This window comes from Rhodnius prolixus, unplaced genomic scaffold (genome assembly GCF_049639745.1).
Source record: "Rhodnius prolixus isolate KJV_2025 unplaced genomic scaffold, Rpr scaffold_3, whole genome shotgun sequence".
In the NCBI taxonomy this organism is placed as follows: Eukaryota; Metazoa; Arthropoda; class Insecta; order Hemiptera; family Reduviidae; genus Rhodnius; species Rhodnius prolixus.
In genome coordinates this window covers 43757616-43778825 of record NW_027411603.1, presented here as the reverse complement: position 1 = coordinate 43778825, position 21210 = coordinate 43757616, and the positions used below count along the sequence as shown (strand labels likewise).

The 21210-nt window shown below is 35.6% G+C and overlaps 1 protein-coding gene and 1 long non-coding RNA gene across 3 annotated transcripts in view; both read left to right on the top strand.

Annotated features, from left to right (window-relative positions):
- Hr39 (Nuclear hormone receptor FTZ-F1 beta) overlaps nt 1-21210 on the top strand; it is a 141112-nt gene that overhangs the window by 80356 nt on the left and 39546 nt on the right. The window lies entirely within an intron of this gene.
- LOC141452967 (uncharacterized) lies at nt 3699-19961 on the top strand. Its single transcript, XR_012457708.1, has 2 exons — nt 3699-18215; nt 18283-19961. It is a non-coding gene; the product is annotated as an uncharacterized lncRNA (long non-coding RNA).

The window sequence follows — 21210 nt, the reverse complement described above, 5'->3', positions numbered from 1 at the left end:
TATACACTGACGAAAACCCCCTTATACAACATACGCGACTCCAGCACTAATAGTTGATGAGTGCAAAATTATTTGGTTGTAGGTTAACCAAATGGAAACTTTACAATAGCCTAAATTTTCGCACAAAAACTGATCCTTCAACGTCATAAATCTCAGTGGTTTTGGCTAATAGCCACTGCCTTTAAATTGTGTACTGTTACATGCCAAGAAGAAGCTGGAATGAGAGCGCATGCGCTAAGCCTTCATAAGAAGAAGACTATATCGGCGGAGAGGTGATGTATCGGCAGTCCCTAGAAAGCAGCTCTCCTACGTCACAGCGAAAAAATTTCGAATTGAATTAAGATTAAGTTTTGTTATTTGAATAAGTAGATATTTCGACTTAACTTACGTCACCAATTTCCCATTTTGTATTAATATGTTTTTAAATTTGGGGGCGGGCTATTGAGAGAATAACACCAAGAGAATGTGGTGTGAGTATTTTCCGTTGAAATTGTACTTTATCTTGCTTGCATGACGCTGTAAAAATGTGATAACAATTTCCCTGAATTAATATCTTTTAAGACACAAAAACTTATTGATTCCATACATTTAAAAAAAAAAGTAAATATAATATTCAAGTGTTAATACATAGAAGTAAGAGATTTAGCTCTCAGCTGGTTTGTAGGACCAGAGCGAGTCTTACTCGATGAGCAATCGACAACAAGGTCGACCAACTTACCGTTATAAAGCTGTTCTCCCGCCAACTTCCTACCACCACTTCCTTTCCCGCCCTAATTTAGATTTAGATTTTTTTTATATTGTTTTGAACTTTTGTCATAATTTTATCGTGAGTTTTTGTACTACAATTATTCTTTATTGTTCGAAGAAATTCAAGTCAGTTTCTCATTAGCTAGAATTTAATTAAATTAAAATTTCCTAAGCCATTTCTATTTCCTCCATTTTTTACTGAAAAATATGTTTCACAATTCCTTTTTGTTTTGTTTTAAGGATTTAAGGCGCGTCAAACATCTGAGGTTATTGGCGCCCGGAGTTTTTTTTTTTTTCAGTGCACTGCCGGCCTCCGGGCAGTGTTCCCTCATTTTACAGACAAAAAAAACTGTGAGATGTAAGAAACCTCTTAGAAAGAGAAAATCTATGGGGCCAGCAGCTGGATTCGAACCCGGAACTTCCGCGTGGTAATCAAATACGCTAACCGCACAGCTAATCCCCTTCCATACAATTTGTTCTTAATAGCTATCTTACTCTATCGACTTGCTCTTTTTTTTTTTTACACATTGTGAGGGAAGTTAATAAACACTATTACGCTTTTGGATGAATTAAAATGCATAAAAGGCATTAATAACAAAATATAATCAAATTTCAAAAGCAAACGACCTTATCAATCGTTGTTCATTCGCACATTTATTTGGATAGAACTTTATAGTTGGAAAAGTTGGTATCTCTTCACCATTGTTAATAAATACTGGTACTAGCAACAGTAAAATAACAGCGATATACGTCTATTTATATATTTAGATATGTATATACAGATGTATAGCTATGTTTTGTTGAATTAGTTTTATCTAGATAAATCAAATGGAGAATAACGTTGTGATATTGTGGCTGGAGTAGTGAGAGGGGGTGTTCGACAATTTCATTCTATCATATCTGCAGTTGAGTTTGTGTGTTGGTTTTATTGTTAATGATCAGTTTGTGCATTGTTTTCTGGTGGTAGTTGTAAACTCGGAACATAATTCTTGACTGCATAATACAAAAATAAGTTTATAAACAAACGGCTTTACACTGATAAAATGGGACAAGAAGAATGGTGTTGTTCTGTTTAGCTGCAAAACTGCATTGTGCATAGAGATATGCAAGAGAGAGAGAGAGAGAGGGAGAGAACGAATGCACTTCTCCCTTCCTCTTCTATATGTACCATTTGAATAGTATTGCACATTTTTACACTAACATCATCAATTTAATGCATTTTCACTTTTCTATACAATTTGATATTTTGCTTGTGCAACGTTTTGTGGTCTTACCTTTTGTTCTAGTACAAAAGGGGACTTGGGAATGTAGAGCTTTCAGATAGGAGCTTTTTATTTTATTTTTATCTTTCCATTCAAACTTTGTGAAATTCATCTTTTTGTTATTTTTGTTTGTTTAATGGCCGCTTCATGATTATTTCAGCTTTCATAAAATTTTAATACTTAGTGAATTTTCAACTTTACCCTTTGGTTACCCGAATTGATTTATTAATATGTTTTACATCAAATATCCGCCATTACTGGTTTTCATTTTCTCTAATCTTTGCACTGTTCTAGAACAGCTAGAAAGCGGACGTACTGTAATTGTTTTTTGAAATAGAGTTCAAAAAGTATAAGGTAATACGAGCATATGTTTTAAGACCATCGGATTATAGAAGAAATGTTCTTGTATTAAAACTGTCCGGTAGGACAGTTGTATAAGGATTGATCGTCAAAAAGTGCACGAAAAAGCGTAACGTTAAAAAACACCCAACTTTGACAATTTTTTTCTCTTTTCCTATAAAAGATAAAATTCCCAAATTTTCTTTAAAATATAGGGCAAACCCTCCTTTATAACTGTAATTTTTTTGCAACCCCCCAGACCTAATAGATTTCGAGAAAAAAGTTGCCGAAAATGAGCAAAAACGGCATTTTCAGAAATTGTTGTTGTTCTTCTTGTTGTTGTTGTTGTTGTTGTTGTTACCTTTTTTGTAAACTACGTAGCGCCTAAACGCGAGAACCGATTTTCATGAATGAGGTGACATTCGATTCGGAATTTTATGTAGATGTGCCTTTTGGGGGTCTCGACGCTGTACACCGAATTAGAGAGGAGTTAGCCCCCTTTATGTAAGGCCTCCTTAAAAATTATTATTACTAATTACTCTGTAAATCTTAGCCCGATTTTGATAAAATTTGGTAGGATGATAGAGTTAGGGCTCCCCTACGTAACATTAAAGCGGCGATCTGCTCTTACACTAGTTAAGGGGAAGTATAGCAATCGTTTCAAATTATCGACAAGTGAACTGATTTTCATGAATGAAGTGTCATTCGAATCGAAATTTTGTACAGATTTACACTTTAAAAGTCTCGTCGCTACGCCTTATATGGAGGGGAGTTTGCCCCACCCAAGTAAGGCCGTTTCTAAAACTATTATTACCAATATTTCTATAACGCTTTGTCCGATTTTGATAAAATTTAGCACGAAGAAGTGATTAAAGCTCCTCTACATGGCTGTGAAGTGCCATCATGCTCTTACACCTACTAAGAGGAAGTACTGAAATCGTTAAAATTATCAATGAGTGAAACTATTTATACATTAATGAATTGTCGTTCGATTCAAAATCTTTGCCTCTTTGCCTTTTAGGAAGAAGTACTGTAATCGCCCGTTTATTTTTCTTACTCCTCTTAAAAGGAAGGTCTGAAATCGCAGTTTAAATTTGCTTTTTACGTACAAATACCTTCCTATTTTATATAAAAAGGCTTTCTCAAAAAAATTGTTATTGAGGATGGTTTGGAGACCGCAACTATAATCATTCTTTAAAAAGATCTCTCCAGTGGTAGTTACGGTTCCTACTTAACACCTTATCAGGTTATAATGATAGAATTGCTTATTCCAAATTTAAAAAAAACAGTAAAGCAGATATGTAACTTAGCAAAATAGACAAAAATGAAAATCTATCCAAAAGGTACAAAAATCTCCTTAACAAAAACTTACAGTTTAAAAAGTTAAGTATAAGGGTTGATTAAACGCCAAAAGGTACACAAATCAGCAAGTACCCAACATTTCATTCAAGCTTAGTTGATATAATTTAAGTAATTTTGCTGCATTAACTTTTCCTTCACATTTTTTAGAATTTATTAGATGTCACAGACCCTTATGCTGGCCATTTTCATCTACAAAAAATTTGTTCAAGTAGCACTGTAGATTGACTGTAATATCTATTAATCTATAATAATCAAACTATTAATTACAGGTTAAAAAGAAAACGTTATAAAAAATATAAAAAAATACGAGGCTACAAAATTTAAAAACTTTTTTAAAAAAATGCTTACACCAACGTACATCAATGATTTCGATTATTTTATTTTTAATAAAAATCGTCTGTTTAAGTTTATTCTTCGATTAAAGTAATTGTTATTTTATGTAGAAGTCAAACGTTTATAATAATAGGTAATAATTATCTGGCTTTATCGCAAATAATATAGTTTTCTTCAATCACACTCTCAATGTAGCTGTTCTTCTCACAATGTTATATATATGTTATGTAATATAAAATAAATAAGTATTGCATACTTTTAGGATAGCTAATTATTCCAGTATTTTACTGTAAGTAAAATTAAATTACAATTGAGAAATGAATAATTGTTGTTGAATAATCTACTTGTTATTAAATGTGTGTTATTTGTGCTCACGAATATTTCGGTAAGACGAATTCAAGTCTGAAATATTGTTTTAAATCCTCCGTGATTCAAATTTAAACAGTAGCCGACTCTAACTTTGTCTTTTTCTACTTTAACATGCATGTATAAGATGTGACAACTTCAGAACAAAGGGCATATTAAAGATAAATCAGAAGAATAATTTGGAATAGAATTAAAATAAAGTACCTATTTAAAAACGAAGATATAAATGCATTTTATCATAATTATAACCAAATAATATTATGAACGAACTGGCCAGCATAAGGGTCTGTGACATCTAATAAATTCTAAAAAATGTGAAGGAAAAGTTAATGCAGCAAAATTACTTAAATTATATCAACTAAGCTTGAATGAAATGTTGGGTACTTGCTGATTTGTGTACCTTTTGGCGTTTAATCAACCCTTATACTTAACTTTTTAAACTGTAAGTTTTTGTTAAGGAGATTACTAGTATGGATGTCTTCTAATTCGCAAAGTTGTTAGAAGCTTAAACTCGGAATTTACATATCTAATTCCCAGTACTATTCTTCCTTTCCTGCGGCATTTTCCTGCCAGTGTAGAAATAGAAATAGATTAAATTAGGGCGGCCTCAAGGCCTACGCCACTACGACCCCTTTGGATCTATTGTGGCTCCCCGACTTTAGAGCTCACCCTCCAGACCCGTCCTTTTAATCAGACTCTTAATTCTGTGGAGAGCGACTCTTGGGTAAAGCGTCGCAGGCCTTGGTTTTTCCTCCCCGAGAAGTAACATCCTTAGCCAGGGCAAGCCCTTCACACTGACATAACACGTGCAGTGCAGTTTCCTCTTCTTGCTGGCTATCATCTGCCAGGCCCATGCGATGCATGTGTTTTCTGAGCCTGCAGTGGCCATGTAAAAAGCCTACAATTATCCTTATAGCCCCACGCGGCCTTGACGGATTAATTCTGCAGTCAGCCTCGGCGAATAGCCTCTAATGAACTCCTTCGCCTGTCTCTGTTCAGTGGTGGCGAGCCACCACACCTGAGACCTACTCTGCACCCATAAATTTATGGCCGCAGTCTTAACACACTTCGAAACCCCAAAACAGAGCTCCGGGCCAACGAAGTGTCCCGCAGAGCTTTCCCGGGCCAATAAATCTGCCACTTCGTTACCCTTATATTCTGAATGACCAGTCACCCACACTAGAAAGACCTTATTTTGGTCACTTATTTCCTTCAGGGCACCCAGACTGTCCCAAACCAACCTTGAGTTGACCTGGTAGGACTATCCAAGAAAATCACGACCTTAGAATTAATAATTCCTCGCCCATTAATCTCGGTAGCGCAGAACCTAATAGCAGCTAGCTCTGTTTGAAAAACTGTAGCTAGTTTTCCTAGGCAAACCGAAAAGCTACATTTCGGCTTCGCCCCGTACACTCCCGCTTTCATACCCTCCTCCATCTTGGAGCCATCCGTGTACCTCCTGCCAGTGTAACTAGAAGGTGTTGTCGTGCTGATTCTTGACGTCGGTTGATTTAGAAGAAATCTCTTATTTTTAATAAGTCCCCAGGATTTTGTCTGATTTTGTGTATTGTTTTCTATGGTCTCTGAGCGATTGCAATGCTATTGAAAACATTGTCAGTCAGTGTCTGCGCAGAGGCTGTTGGACCTTGTCTTATTGGAGCCACTTCGTGGGTAGCTGTCTAAGCCTATCGTGCACTATGAAAAACAAAATATACATAGAGTAATTATATGTAGGACATGGGCCACTTGGCTAGGTCTAGAGTTCAAGAATCGCGTGACCAGTTACCGGCGGATTGTTTGGATGTTTGTTTGGCCCAGGTGAGCTCTCCCAGAATTTACTTCGAACAATCGGCTGGTGGTTGCGGAATGCACTATTTCTTTCATGTAGCTCATTTTTTATTTCTTTATTTTGGAGTATATTCTCTTTATTTCAATGGGAATTTTTTGTTTTTCGACTCCACCGACGTTCTATGGCCATGGTTAATGTCTTCAGAGGTGATTATTTTATTTTGATTATTGTACTTTTTCTTTTTTAGTATGTAGCATTTATAAATAAAGACTTTAAATGATAAACATGCGGTTAAAATTCTGAGTTGGAATAAATGAACTTAGTAGAGCTAGTAAATAGTTGCAGTAAATGTACGTTGGTGAGATGTTCATATTATATGCATTTGTTTGTTATATAAATATTGCATTAAAGCAAAGTGCATTATTAGTTCCCAATTCTGGTTAGAAAGCTACCGACCATTCCTCGCTTATGGTGACTAACTGATCTAACTTCTAATGTAAAGTAAAGTAAGTAAAGTAAACGCCTATTTTTTCAGGCGGGGCTTAACGTCCAACTACCAATTAGGTGTCGTGGTCGGAGGCGACTAGCAAACATACTTTACTGTAAACTTCTTTTATTAACCTTTAAATAAAATCCAAGACCTAAGACCGGGAATCGAACCCAGTACCACAATACATATTAGCTTCGCAGGTCTCGCCTCTAACCGCTCGGCTAACGTGGCGCCTAACTTCTAATGTATTTTTACAATGATTCATGCTCGGTAAATACATATTTGTAACTAATGTAAGTTAACTTGTATTAGTTGTCATCTCATTTAATCTATCAAGTTGTATAAGCTGGGTGTGAGTTAAACTTAAAAATATTTTTGAGTAGAAGATTAATGATGATAAATGATGATTCTATATCTATCTTTCTTTCTTTTTTTTTTCTCTCTAAGACATCACATCATCGTCATCATCCTTGTCAAAATATTGATTTCACCAAATATTTTATGAGTCACAAGTGGGCCGCTGACAAATTGCGACAATGAGGTCTTCTAAGTGTGCGGAATATTACAGCTATTCGTAGATTGGAAAGGCCCGTGATGATTTCTTCATCATTCATTTCCGAATTGTTGTTATTCTCTTTTGATTAGACTGGGTGGGAGTACCTGCATTTGTCTGCCAGACCTGCCTTGAATAAGTAATTACCAGTAAAGTATTTGCCTACTTTTTCAGGCGGGCTTAACGTCCTACTACCTAAATTAGGTGAGTGGATGGAGGCGACTAGCAAACTTGAATAAAATTCAAGGCCTAGACCGGGGAATCGAACCCAGTACCCCAATACATATTAGCTTTGTTGGTTTCGCCTCTTAACCCGCTCGGCTACCGTGGCGCCTGCATATTTAACCTTATCTCCTCTCATTTACATTCTTCCACTACAATTTTTAGTTTTGAAGGCTCTAGAAGCAAAGCAAAAAGTGCTCTTCAGGGTCGAAACAATGCACATGGCAAACTAGACTTAACCTAGACTTAGGAAGGGTTCATTCTTTACAAAAAATTTGGGTCATAAGTTATTATATTATAATGCATTCATATTTATTTAAATTCAAATTTTAGATTTCAGTGTGATCTCGCGTAAATATTTAAATTTTTTCCAGCTGGAGTGTTACCTCATTTTAATTCTGTTCTAATAAACTAGGTTCATTACTGAAATAGGCTATTTCTGATTCACAACTTTCTTGTGCATTTAAAGGTCAGCGTTACGTCATTGATGAGCAATATTACGTTTTAGGAAGTTGAGAGCGGTTATTTATAGCATTTGCATGAATTCTAATTTAGTTGCGTTTAGCTAACTTTTGCTTAATGCTTTTAAAAGTAGCGTTTTATCGATAGATTCTTAATAGTTTTATAAATTTGAATTTTCATATTGGAAAATCTATTGAAAAATTTGTTTGTAGTTGTAAGAATTTAGGAGGGAAATTGCCTATAGATTTATGTCAGAATATATTATTTATTTATATGTAAATAAATATATATTTATAAAATTTGAAACACTTTTGATACTTCAAATTTTAGTTTAGCAAATAGAATCTGGTTTATAAAACAAGAACCCAGAATGTAACTGTAATTTTGAAATCTAAGACACAAGAACAATTCAATATTAGTTTTATTACCTTGTGATATAAACTTGTACCTAATAGAAAGAAATATTTTTTTTTATTATATTATGAGACATAATATTTAATGTTGGCACATGTTGTTTATGATTAAGGGTGTGTTCATGTAGGTCTTAGTAAATGTTGGATATTGTCCTTGTTCTAGTTGTTTGTTTGCTCTGTTTATATATGATTAGGTTGATGTTGTTCTTGAAGTTAAGATAATATTCTGTGGTACACCTAGTGGATTGGTTGGATGAGATGCCGAGATATATTATAGAGTTAATTAATATAATCTTCGCACAAACTATAACAAAACATTGTGTTCGTACACACGCGTAAATTTATCTAATAATGGCGTTTGTATTTCCCGCAACAATTTGAAACCCACTGGAACGCGCCTAATACTGGGATTTCCCAGTAGGTTCACCTTCTGCTGTTTACAATACAATTACACTACAGCTAATACCACATATTCCTGAGTGAAAGACAATGATAGGGAGAATACTTATTATTGTTATTCTCATTAATCATTTATATAATCACCACATAAACATCTGTCACGTTTCTCATGAATCATTGATCGCTTTAAATATAATTATTTATTTATTTTAGATATTTAAATATAACGCGTATATTGTAGGGGTATATAAAGAAACACGTCATATCCTAGAATCATGGGTATTTCATAATTACTGCCTTTTTTGGAGGAAGAAGCAGTAATACAGTATTACAGTTATCACTTTCAAAATACATCCCCATTAAATACAACGTGTTATAGACTTATGCCAGCGCTTTTGCCAATCTTCGAAACTCATTTTTTTGGGATAGTATTTAGCTCTCTCAGCGATGCGTCTTTATTCTCAACTATGGTTGCAAATCTATTGCTGTACAAGCTACCATTGCATGCATTCTCGCGGTACAAGTTCCTCTATTTTTTTCCAATTATAGTTTATAAAAGCCCACAGGCCCTCCAGAAAAGGCCCTTGGCCCAAGTGTATACTCGTCTTCAGTAGTTAACGGGAACTGGGAATTGTGTGTACGATATGGTCTCCATCTAAGCGCTATTTCCTTCATAAAAACTTTGTCTATTTTCATTTTATTTCTGTACATCGTGTGGCCACAAAGAAATCACCTTGGTGGTCGCCAGTTTTGCACCCCTGGAGTAGATGTTAGATTCAAAATAAAAGAAATTATCTATTAAGTTGCATCACTTAATTTGAGTCAAATTCCTATTACAATCAATTGCAACTATTGCAAATTTCCATTGCGGAGACTACATTACAGTAGAGAAAGAGGTATAGTTCACCACCCGGGAGTGTGATGACGGCCTTGAGATAGAATACTGGAGGACAGCGCCAATTGAGAAATATACATGTTTTTTAAGTACGCTTTGTTTGCTAGTGTATATAGAACTGGACCTTCGTTATGATAATTCTTATTTACAGTTTGTTACATTTACATGTATTTTCTATGTAACAATGTAACAGTTTTGTAGTAGATAACATATGTAAACTTAACGAATTTAAATGAACTAGTTTATTTTTCTTCTATGTAATAACTTATTTAAATTATGAAATAGCTTCCGTGTGTGGCCCAAGATTAAGAAATACTTAAAAGATTTCACAATAGTTTACGATATTGTTTCTATTATCTAGTATTTACTGATTTCCAAATTTTCAAATATATATTACCTCACTTTTAGATTGAGAACAGATAATTCTTTTTATCATTATCTTAAGTGAAAATTTAATAACTTCTGAGACTCTGAGATGAAAATGAAAGTAACTTCTAAAAAAAGTTATGGGGAAGACCCCCAGCACCATGTCCCCTGGGAGCCACTTATGGTTCCTGGTGATAGTCAGGTTTTCTTAGAACGAGAAAACACTATCAAAACTATGTTTCCGGTGAAAACTCATTTTTAATACCTTTCTCTTACAATTAAGAGGAAATAACAATTCGTGTTTTATTTGTAGACCTTTATTTTGAATCGCTATCGATCATTCTCGATCGATTATTTCCTTTATTTACTTGGTGCATCGTCTGTTGAGGCTATTAGCGCCCCTTTTCTACTATTTTGTACTCCCTTTCAGTGGCAATTATTTCAGTAAATGAGATATTGTTACATACGAATTGTTTCTCTTTTTAACATAGTTAAATTATTACCCCATCAATAAAACTATAACGCGAATGCAATACAAAAAAAAAATTAAAAATAAATTTGCGCCAAAACTGCTACACTGTGTTAGAAAGTCAATATTTATAGAACTGTATTTTACTACATTACTGCATTAATAATATTTTGCTAACTAGTCAATTTTTCGTGATTGCATGTAAACCTGCAATTGGTCGAATTCTTTTACCATTTTGAAAATCCGTTACTTCAGAATTCTCTTTGGATGATGTTTTAACATTTTAAATTTCATCATTAACATTTTTTTCAACGAGTTAGTTCATCTAAGATGATTGCTCTAAGTATAAAATGCCTATTTTTTCCTCTCCTTGAGGGCGTTACGTTTCTAACTACTAAATTAGATGTCTTGGACGGAAACGACTAGGAAACATAGTTTAAATAATATCCCAAAGCTCTAGACCAGGGGGAATCGAACCCACTAACCAACAATACTTCTTAGCTTTGCGGGTATAGCCTACAACCGCCCAACTTACTTTACTGTAAATTTCTCATATTAACCATTAAATAAGATCCAAGACCTAGACCGAGGGAATCGAACCCACTAACCAACAATACATCTTAGCTTTGCGGGTCTAGCCTACAACCGCCCAACTTACTTTACTGTAAATTTCTTATATTAACCATTAAATAAGATCCAAGACCTAGACCGAGGGAATCGAACCCACTAACCAACAATACATCTTAGCTTTACGGGTCTAGCCTACAACCGCCCAACTTACTTTACTGTAAATTTCTCATATTAACCATTAAATAAGATCCAAGGCCTAATACCGGGAACCGAATCCACTAACCAACAATACATCTTAGCTTTACGGGTCTAGCCTACAACCGCCCAACTTACTTTACTGTAAATTTCTCATATTAACCATTAAATAAGATCCAAGGCCTAGACCGAGGGAATCGAACCCACTAACCAACAATACATCTTAGCTTTACGGGTCTAGCCTACAACCGCCCAACTTACTTTACTGTAAATTTCTCATATTAACCATTAAATAAGATCCAAGGCCTAATACCGGGAACCGAATCCACTAACCAACAATACATCTTAGCTTTACGGGTCTAGCCTACAACCGCCCAACTTACTTTACTGTAAATTTCTCATATTAACCATTAAATAAGATCCAAGGCCTAATACCGGGAACCGAATCCACTAACCAACAATACATCTTAGCTTTGCGGGTCTAGCCTACAACCGCCTAACATACTTTACTGTAAATTTCTCATATTAACCATTAAATAAGATCCAAGGCCTACTACCGGGAACCGAATCCACTAACCAACAATACATCTTAGCTTTACGGGTATAGCCTACAACCGCCCAACTTACTTTACTGTAAATTTCTCATATTAACCATTAAATAAGATCCAAGGCCTAGACCGAGGGAATCGAACCCACTAACCAACAATACATCTTAGCTTTACGGGTCTAGCCTACAACCGCCCAACTTACTTTACTGTAAATTTCTCATATTAACCATTAAATAAGATCCAAGGCCTAATACCGGGAACCGAATCCACTAACCAACAATACATCTTAGCTTTACGGGTCTAGCCTACAACCGCCCAACTTACTTTACTGTAAATTTCTCATATTAACCATTAAATAAGATCCAAGGCCTAATACCGGGAACCGAATCCACTAACCAACAATACATCTTAGCTTTACGGGTCTAGCCTACAACCGCCCAACTTACTTTACTGTAAATTTCTCATATTAACCATTAAATAAGATCCAAGGCCTAATACCGGGAACCGAATCCACTAACCAACAATACATCTTAGCTTTGCGGTTATAGCCTACAACCGCCCAACTTACTTTACTGTAAATTTCTCATATTAACCATTAAATAAGATCCAAGGCCTAGACCAGGGAATCGAACCCACTAACCAACAATACATCTTAGCTTTGCGGGTATAGCCTACAACCGCCTAACATACTTTACTGTAAATTTCTCATATTAACCATTAAATAAGATCGAAGGCCTAATACCGGGAACCGAATCCACTAACCAACAATACATCTTAGCTTTACGGGTATAGCCTACAACCGCCCAACTTACTTTACTGTAAATTTCTCATATTAACCATTAAATAAGATCCAAGGCCTAATACCGGGAACCGAATCCACTAACCAACAATACATCTTAGCTTTGCGGGTATAGCCTACAACCGCCCAACTTACTTTACTGTAAATTTCTCATATTAACCATTAAATAAGATCCAAGGCCTAGACCAGGGAATCGAACCCACTAACCAACAATACATCTTAGCTTTGCGGGTATAGCCTACAACCGCCTAACATACTTTACTGTAAATTTCTTATATTAACCATTAAATAAGATCCAAGGCCTAAGACCGGGAATCGAATCCTCTAACCAACAATACATCTTAGCTTTACGGGTCTAGCATACAACCGCCCAACTTACTTTACTGTAAATTTCTCATATTAACCATTAAATAAGATCCAAGGCCTGGACCAGGGAATCGAACCCACTAACCAACAATACATCTTAGCTTTGCGGGTATAGCCTACAACCGCCCAACTTACTTTACTGTAAATTTCTTATATTAACCATTAAATAAGATCCAAGGCCTAAGACCGGGAATCGAATCCACTAACCAACAATACATCTTAGCTTTACGGGTCTAGCATACAACCGCCCAACTTACTTTACTGTAAATTTCTCATATTAACCATTAAATAAGATCCAAGGCCTAATACCGGGAACCGAATCCACTAACCAACAATACATCTTAGCTTTGCGGGTCTAGCCTACAACCGCCTAACTTACTTTACTGTAAATTTCTCATATTAACCATTAAATAAGATCCAAGACCTAGACCGAGGGAATCGAACCCACTAACCAACAATACATCTTAGCTTTGCGGGTCTAGCCTATAAACCGTCTAACTTACTTTACTGTAAATTTCTCATATTAACCATTAAATAAGATCCAAGGCCTAGACTGGGGGAATCGAACCTACTAAACCAACAATACATCTTAGCTTTGCGCGTCTAGTAGCCTATAACCGCTCGGCTATCGTGGCATATGATTGCCTAAATTCTTCCTTGATTATGACCGTAATATCAGGCCTAATTTCGAAGTTTTACTAATTACTTTTTACAATTAGCATTTATTATTATTTTACATATGTAACTGTTCGCTCCCATTTATTGTTACCTAATTTATTTTGAATTTGAGATTTACAAGTTTTGTAACAGTGCTATGTGCTTTATTTTTTTTTTTTATCCATAAATGTGCAAGATGATTGTACACGTTAATTTACATATTACATTAAATGACATGTTACAGCCCACGGAGTTGACACCTCTTACCACGATTATCGTAGGCTTTTTCAGTAAAGAGGCGTATTTATTGCTGTAAATACCGCATTATGCTGCTAATTATAAAATAACTTTTTATTGACGCATTGTTTTTGAATAATAGTAAAGGATTATTTTTTTTTTTTAATTGAGGGTAATAATTTTTTTTTTTTACTTCTGCAACAGGAAATGTACCAACGTTATTAAATTTATTTTTCCGGAAACACACGTTTGAGGAGTAGCCTTGAGAAAGTGCATGGTGTATTTAACCTGTACCAGTTATTAATGAAACTAATTAGAACACTTTTTTTTTCTTGTGAAAAATTATAATTAACAGATAATCGATCATTTGGATATAAAATCGCCAACAAACAAGGAATAATATTCTCCTTGATTCCACTGTGATATAGATCAGTTTTTCAATCGCAGATTAGTTATCTATCACGGGGTTAACCTTTTTGTTAGGAAATAGTGAAATATTTTTAGTAATTTAAATTGAAGTCTGCAAGTTATTGGTTAAATAAAAAAAAGAAAGAAATACGAATCTAAATTACTTATTACTAGTACAACAACTGCAATAACAACAGTACCTAACGGTGTGCCGTTTACAGATCAAGGTCCAAAGGTAGTTGGTAGAAACGGTTTTGTCATTAAAAGTGATTGTACATTGTCATTTGTTTCTCTGTTTCTTTATTTTATATTCTGGACTTTTTAGTTTTATTCTATCTCTTATTGCTGGGCTGGTTTTTAAAATGTCTAAAATAATTATTATTAAGAATTGCTGATATTATTAGTATAAGGAGTGCAGAATAGGGTATTCAATAGTAATGACTATTATTACAAGGCAAAGGCTTTGGTTTTGGAACAGGATTGCTAACATCTTTCTTAACTCTATAAATAAAATCTCTGAAATCCTGGTAATTAGCCTAATACCGCAATACATCTCTGCCTTGCGGGCTGCAAATACAGTCGAACCTCTCTATAACGGTCGGGGGAAAGCAAAGTGGCCGCTGTTTGGAGGTGGCCGTTAGAAGGAGGTAGGCTAGTTTCATAATGAAAAAATATGGGTTTTTTTTCCAAACATCTATTTAAAAATTGTTAATTATTAATAGATTTAAAAACGTACATAATTGCATAATTATTTAGCTATATGATATGCATCAAATTTTTCTTAATTATCCAAAAAATTGATCAAAAAACTGCTTATTATTGACATAATTAATAATTTTTATAATAATCATCACATTTATTTATAAAAATAATAATTTATGGTTATGTATGTTTAGGTTAGGTTTTTTATCCCGGGGTTGAAAGAAATTTTATACGAGTATTTCAACCCCATTAGGTTAATTATATTTAGTTCTAGTTTATTTTAGGATGTGCAGGAATATTAGTTCAAAGTACTGCACATCCAGCTACTAGTAGAGTAAATAGCCTCCTCGGATTTAGTATTCAGTAAAGCCACTTAGAAATTATAATACTTTTGGTTTTGCCTACAATAAATATAATAGAAAACATTTAAAATTATTAATTCAGATTTAGATATGTATTATAAAAGTTAGTTGATTTAAGGGATGTCACAATTATATTCCACACTCCCTCTCGTCGACTAGGTCGATGAAATAAGAGGGGATGTGTGGAAACAATTTTGCAGACCCAGGCTCCACCCTACCTTGTTGAGCAAGGTGTTGTGATTGGAAGCTATGGGTCTGCACATGTGTCATCCCAGCTCTAGTAGTATAAGGAAATAAGGAGAACTAAGAAAGTGGGCGCTAATGACCAAGAAGTCGATGCGCCGAAAAGAAAAAAAAGAAAAATAATAATTTATGGTAAAATTATCATCATACTATCATCTATTATTAGCAAAATAGAACAAACCTTTCGGCAAGTTGACGATGGCTCGATTTGGTTTTTACAAAATCTTCTAACACAGTTATTTTCTCTTCTAGAGTTAACCACTTTCGTTTGAGAGACATATCGGAAAAAATTAATATTGTTCGTCCAAAAGTTATATTGAATAATGATTAAAATGGTACAAGATGTATGGAGCTTATATAGGAAACTTTAGGAAAAACCAGAAAAAAACAAAAACTTGAGTGGGGATAATTATTTTGATCACCGCGTCAAACGAACTTTTAATAAAAAGGTGGTCGTTGGTGGGAGGTGAAACATTTAATCCGTTCCCCAAAATCAATGTCCGCGCGGTCGCTATGTAGAATGACCGTTAGACGGCAGAGGTCTTTTATATAGAAAGTGTATAGTGGTAAAACGGGAAAATCCAAAAACTGTCCGTAAATGGAGGTGGTCGCTAGTGAGAGTGTCCTTTATGGGAGGCTCCACTGTATATTCCGACCACCAATAGTTTTGAACATTGAAACCATTTTGAGTCCCCCACTCTGTCAAAATGTATCCATCGATTTTTTTGTTTCTTTTAAGTGCTTGCTGCTCGAGGTACGCCCGCCCATATATTGATTTTAGTGACATTCTCATGGAACTGCAACTCATTTAAGTTCGCGACTAAAGTACACCTCTTTAGAGAGTGTTACAGTTCCGCCATTAATTAATGATTATTGATTTTACCAATACAATTTTGAACGTAGTATTCCAAATCTTCTTTTTCATTCAGAATAGAATTTTGAGTTTGTTAATAACGGCTGTATCACTTTTATTTGAACTTGGTTCGATAATTATTTACATAAACTTATATTTATTTATTTTTTTAATTTTTTTTTTTATTTAATGATTTAAGGCGCGTCAACATCTAAGGTTATTGGCGCCTGGAGCTTTTTCCAGTGCACTGCCGGCCTCCGGACAGTGTTCTCTCGTTACAGACAACACTGTCCATCACCGGACAGTGAGCTGTAAGAAGCTCCTAGGAAGAGAAAATCTAAGTGTCAGCTGCTGGATTCGAACCCGGGACCTCCGCGTGGGAGTCCAGTATGCTAACCTCATAGCTAATCCCTTCCCGTATATTTATTATTATTATTTTTTTTATTTTTATTTTTTTTTTGGCGCATCAACAGCTGAGGTTATTAGCGCCTATTATTATTATTATTTTTTTTTTTTTCTTTCTTTTTTTTTGGCGCATCAACAGCTGAGGTTATTAGCGCTCGGAGCTTTCTCCAGTGCACTGCCGGCCTCCGGACAGTGTTCTCTCGTTACAGACAACACTGTCCATCACCGGACAGCGAGCTGTAAGAAGCTCCTAGGAAGAGAAAATCTAAGGGTCAGCAGCTGGATTCGAACCCGGGACCTCCGCGTGGGAGTCCAGTACGCTAACCGCATAGCTAATCCCTTCCCTCCCTTCCCTTATTATTATTATTTTTATTATTATTATTATTATTATTATTATTATTGTTTTTTTTTTTTTTTTTTTTTTTTTTTTTTTTTTTTTTTTTTTTGGCGCATCAACAGCTGAGGTCATTAGCGCCCGGAGCTTTTTCCAGTGCACTGCCGGCCTCCGGACAGTGTTCTCTCGTTACAGACAACACTGTCCATCACCGGACAGTGAGCTGTAAGAAGCTCCTAGGAAGAGAAAATCTAAGGGTCAGCTGCTGGATTCGAACCCGGGACCTCCGCGTGGGAGTCCAGTATGCTAACCTCATAGCTAATCCCTTCCCGTATATTTATTATTATTATTTTTTTTTTTTTTTTTTTTTTTTGGCGCATCAACAGCTGAGGTTATGAGCGCCTATTATTATTATTTTTTTTCTTTCTTTCTTTTTTTTTGGCGCATCAACAGCTGAGGTCATTAGCGCCCGGAGCTTTTTCCAGTGCACTGCCGGCCTCCGGACAGTGTTCTCTCGTTACAGACAACACTGTCCATCACCGGACAGTGAGCTGTAAGAAGCTCCTAGGAAGAGAAAATCTAAGTGTCAGCTGCTGGATTCGAACCCGGGACCTCCGCGTGGGAGTCCAGTATGCTAACCTCATAGCTAATCCCTTCCCGTATATTTATTATTATTATTTTTTTTATTTTTATTTTTTTTTTGGCGCATCAACAGCTGAGGTTATTAGCGCCTATTATTATTATTATTTTTTTTTTCTTTCTTTTTTTTTGGCGCATCAACAGCTGAGGTCATTAGCGCCCGGAGCTTTTTCCAGTGCACTGCCGGCCTCCGGACAGTGTTCTCTCGTTACAGACAACACTGTCCATCACCGGACAGTGAGCTGTAAGAAGCTCCTAGGAAGAGAAAATCTAAGGGTCAGCTGCTGGATTCGAACCCGGGACCTCCGCGTGGGAGTCCAGTATGCTAACCTCATAGCTAATCCCTTCCCGTATATTTATTATTATTATTATTTTTTTTTTTTTTTTTTTTTTTTTTTTTTTTTTTTTTTTTGGCGCATCAACAGCTGAGGTTATGAGCGCCTATTATTATTATTTTTTTTCTTTCTTTCTTTTTTTTTGGCGCATCAACAGCTGAGGTCATTAGCGCCCGGAGCTTTTTCCAGTGCACTGCCGGCCTCCGGACAGTGTTCTCTCGTTACAGACAACACTGTCCATCACCGGACAGTGAGCTGTAAGAAGCTCCTAGGAAGAGAAAATCTAAGGGTCAGCTGCTGGATTCGAACCCGGGACCTCCGCGTGGGAGTCCAGTATGCTAACCTCATAGCTAATCCCTTCCCGTATATTTATTATTATTTTTTTTTTTTTTTTTTTTTTTGGCGCATCAACAGCTGAGGTTATGAGCGCCTATTATTATTATTTTTTTTCTTTCTTTCTTTTTTTTTGGCGCATCAACAGCTGAGGTCATTAGCGCCCGGAGCTTTTTCCAGTGCACTGCCGGCCTCCGGACAGTGTTCTCTCGTTACAGACAACACTGTCCATCACCGGACAGTGAGCTGTAAGAAGCTCCTAGGAAGAGAAAATATAAGGGTCAGCAGCTGGATTCGAACCCGGGACCTCCGCGTGGGAGTCCAGTACGCTAACCGCATAGCTAATCCCTTCCCTCCCTTCCCTTATTATTATTATTATTATTATTATTATTATTATTATTATTATTATTATTATTATTATTATTTACAAGATGAAATACCAATTACACATTTGATAACCTATACTAATTGTTGATAAATGATACAAAATTTAGGCAAAAAAGTTCTACTAAATTCGATGTGTGAAAATTAAATAATAATAAATAATTTAAATAAATAACTCGAAGTATATTTATTGAGAGTTGAGAGCCTTTTGAGAAAAGGTAGGGGTATTCCCTAAGTGACATAAGACGAGTGTTGTGAAGTGGTGGGGCGCATAAGTACAGACGTCCTAGAGACTCGGCCTTGCCTTCTACAGGGTGTGAGTGAGAGGAGAATGTGACGAAAGAGAAATATTGCTTCCCCTTCTCTGGGTATAGCAGTCTGATTAGCGCAGGCTGGGTGCGCATTATAAGAGAGTGAGCCTCTTCTCTCTAATATTATCTGACGAATCTCCTCAGAAACAGAGAGGAGAAAAGAGTTGTGTTTTGTTTTCGAGGACCACCATGCTGAATTGTTTGGCCATAAGTAAGGAAGATAATGTCAGTATGTATGTAGCAAGGAGATAGAGGAGGCATTGTAACGGTAGAGTTACGTAAGTTAGTCACGTGTGGCCGGGGCCAGCCAACAAGGACGTTATAATCTACACCAACTTGAATATACCGCATACACAGGCACAAACACAACTTTGTGTTTTTGTTTTATATCTATAGAATGTGCTCTTATCGTATTATATACTCTTAAGAGTGGCCAACCCGCGAGCTACAACATGTGGCGGCCCGCCTTCGATAATTTTTATGGCCCGCGATATTCACTCTGATTGTACTAAATTTGTTTATCATCTCCAAATGAAAATCATCGACATACAATTAGGGTGACCATTAGTTCCCGGATAAAAGCCCCGTGACCCGTATTAATATATGTCCCGAAAAACGTCCAGAATTACAGTTTTTTCTAATTCTTCATATTCATATTAATTTTTTTTATTCCTGTTTATATTTATCAACAATAATAATATTTATTGCAGCCTTCTAGCTGTATTTATAACGGAGATATAAGGTGTTAAAGTTTGTGGGTTTTGCACTTGCTTCAAATTTCAAATTGCTGTATCTCTTATGTTGTTAGTGGAATCACTGCGGAAATATAGACAATTATAGTACTCGTTTACCTCTACAATTGTGCAGAATCGCTGCCTTCTAGCTGTATTTATAAAGGAGATTTAAGGTGTTAAAGTTTATGGGTTTTGCACTTGTTTCAAATTTCAAATTGCTGTATTTCTTATCCTGTTATTGGAATCACTGCGAAAATATAGACAATTATAGTGCTCGTTTACCTTTTCAAATTGCTGTATCTCTTATCCTGTTAGTGGAATCACTGCGGAAATACAGACAATTACAGTACTCGTTTACCTCTACAATTGTGCAGAATTGCTACCGTCTAACTGTATTTATAACAGAGATATAAGGTGTTTAAATTTGTGGGTTTTGCACTTGTTTTAAATTTCAAATTGCTGTATTTCTTATCCTGTTATTGGAATCACTGCGAAAATATAGACAATTATAGTGCTCGTTTACCTCTACAATTGTGCAGAATCGCTACCTTCTAGCTGTATTTATAACGGAGATATAATGTGTTAAAGTTTGTGGGTTTTGCACTTGCTTCAAATTTCAAATTGCTGTATCTCTTATCCTGTTAGTGGAATCACTGCGGAAATACAGACAATTATAGTACTCGTTTACCTCTACAATTGTGCAGAATTGCTACCTTCTAGCAGTATTTATAACGGAGATATAAGGTGTTAAAGTTTGTGGGTTTTGTACTTGCTTCAAATTTTAAATTGCTGTATCTCATATCCTGTTAGTGGTATCCCTGCGAAAATATAGTCAATTATAGTACTCGTTTACCTCTACAATTGTGTAGATTCGCAGCCTTCTAGCTGTATTTATAACGGAGAAATAAGGTGTTAAAGTTTGTGGGTTTTGCACTTGTTTTAAATTTCAAATTGCTGTATCTCGTATCCTTTTAGTGGAATCACTGCGAAAATTTAGACAATTATAGTACTCGTTTGCCCCTATAATTGTGCAGAATAGCAGCCTTCTAGCTGTATTTATAACGGTGATATAAGGTGTTAAAATTTGTGGGTTTTGCACTTGCTTCAAATTTCAAATTGCTGTATCTCATATTCTATTCATGGAATAACTGCGGGAATGTAGACAATTATAGTACTCGTTTACCTCTATAATTGTGCAGAATCGCAGCCTTCTAGCTGTATTTATAACGGAGATATTAGGTGTTAAATTTTGTGGGTTTCGTACATTCAAACTTCGTAAACCCAAAGCTTTTTAGTTTACGTGGAAATTGTTTGGTTTAACTGGTATT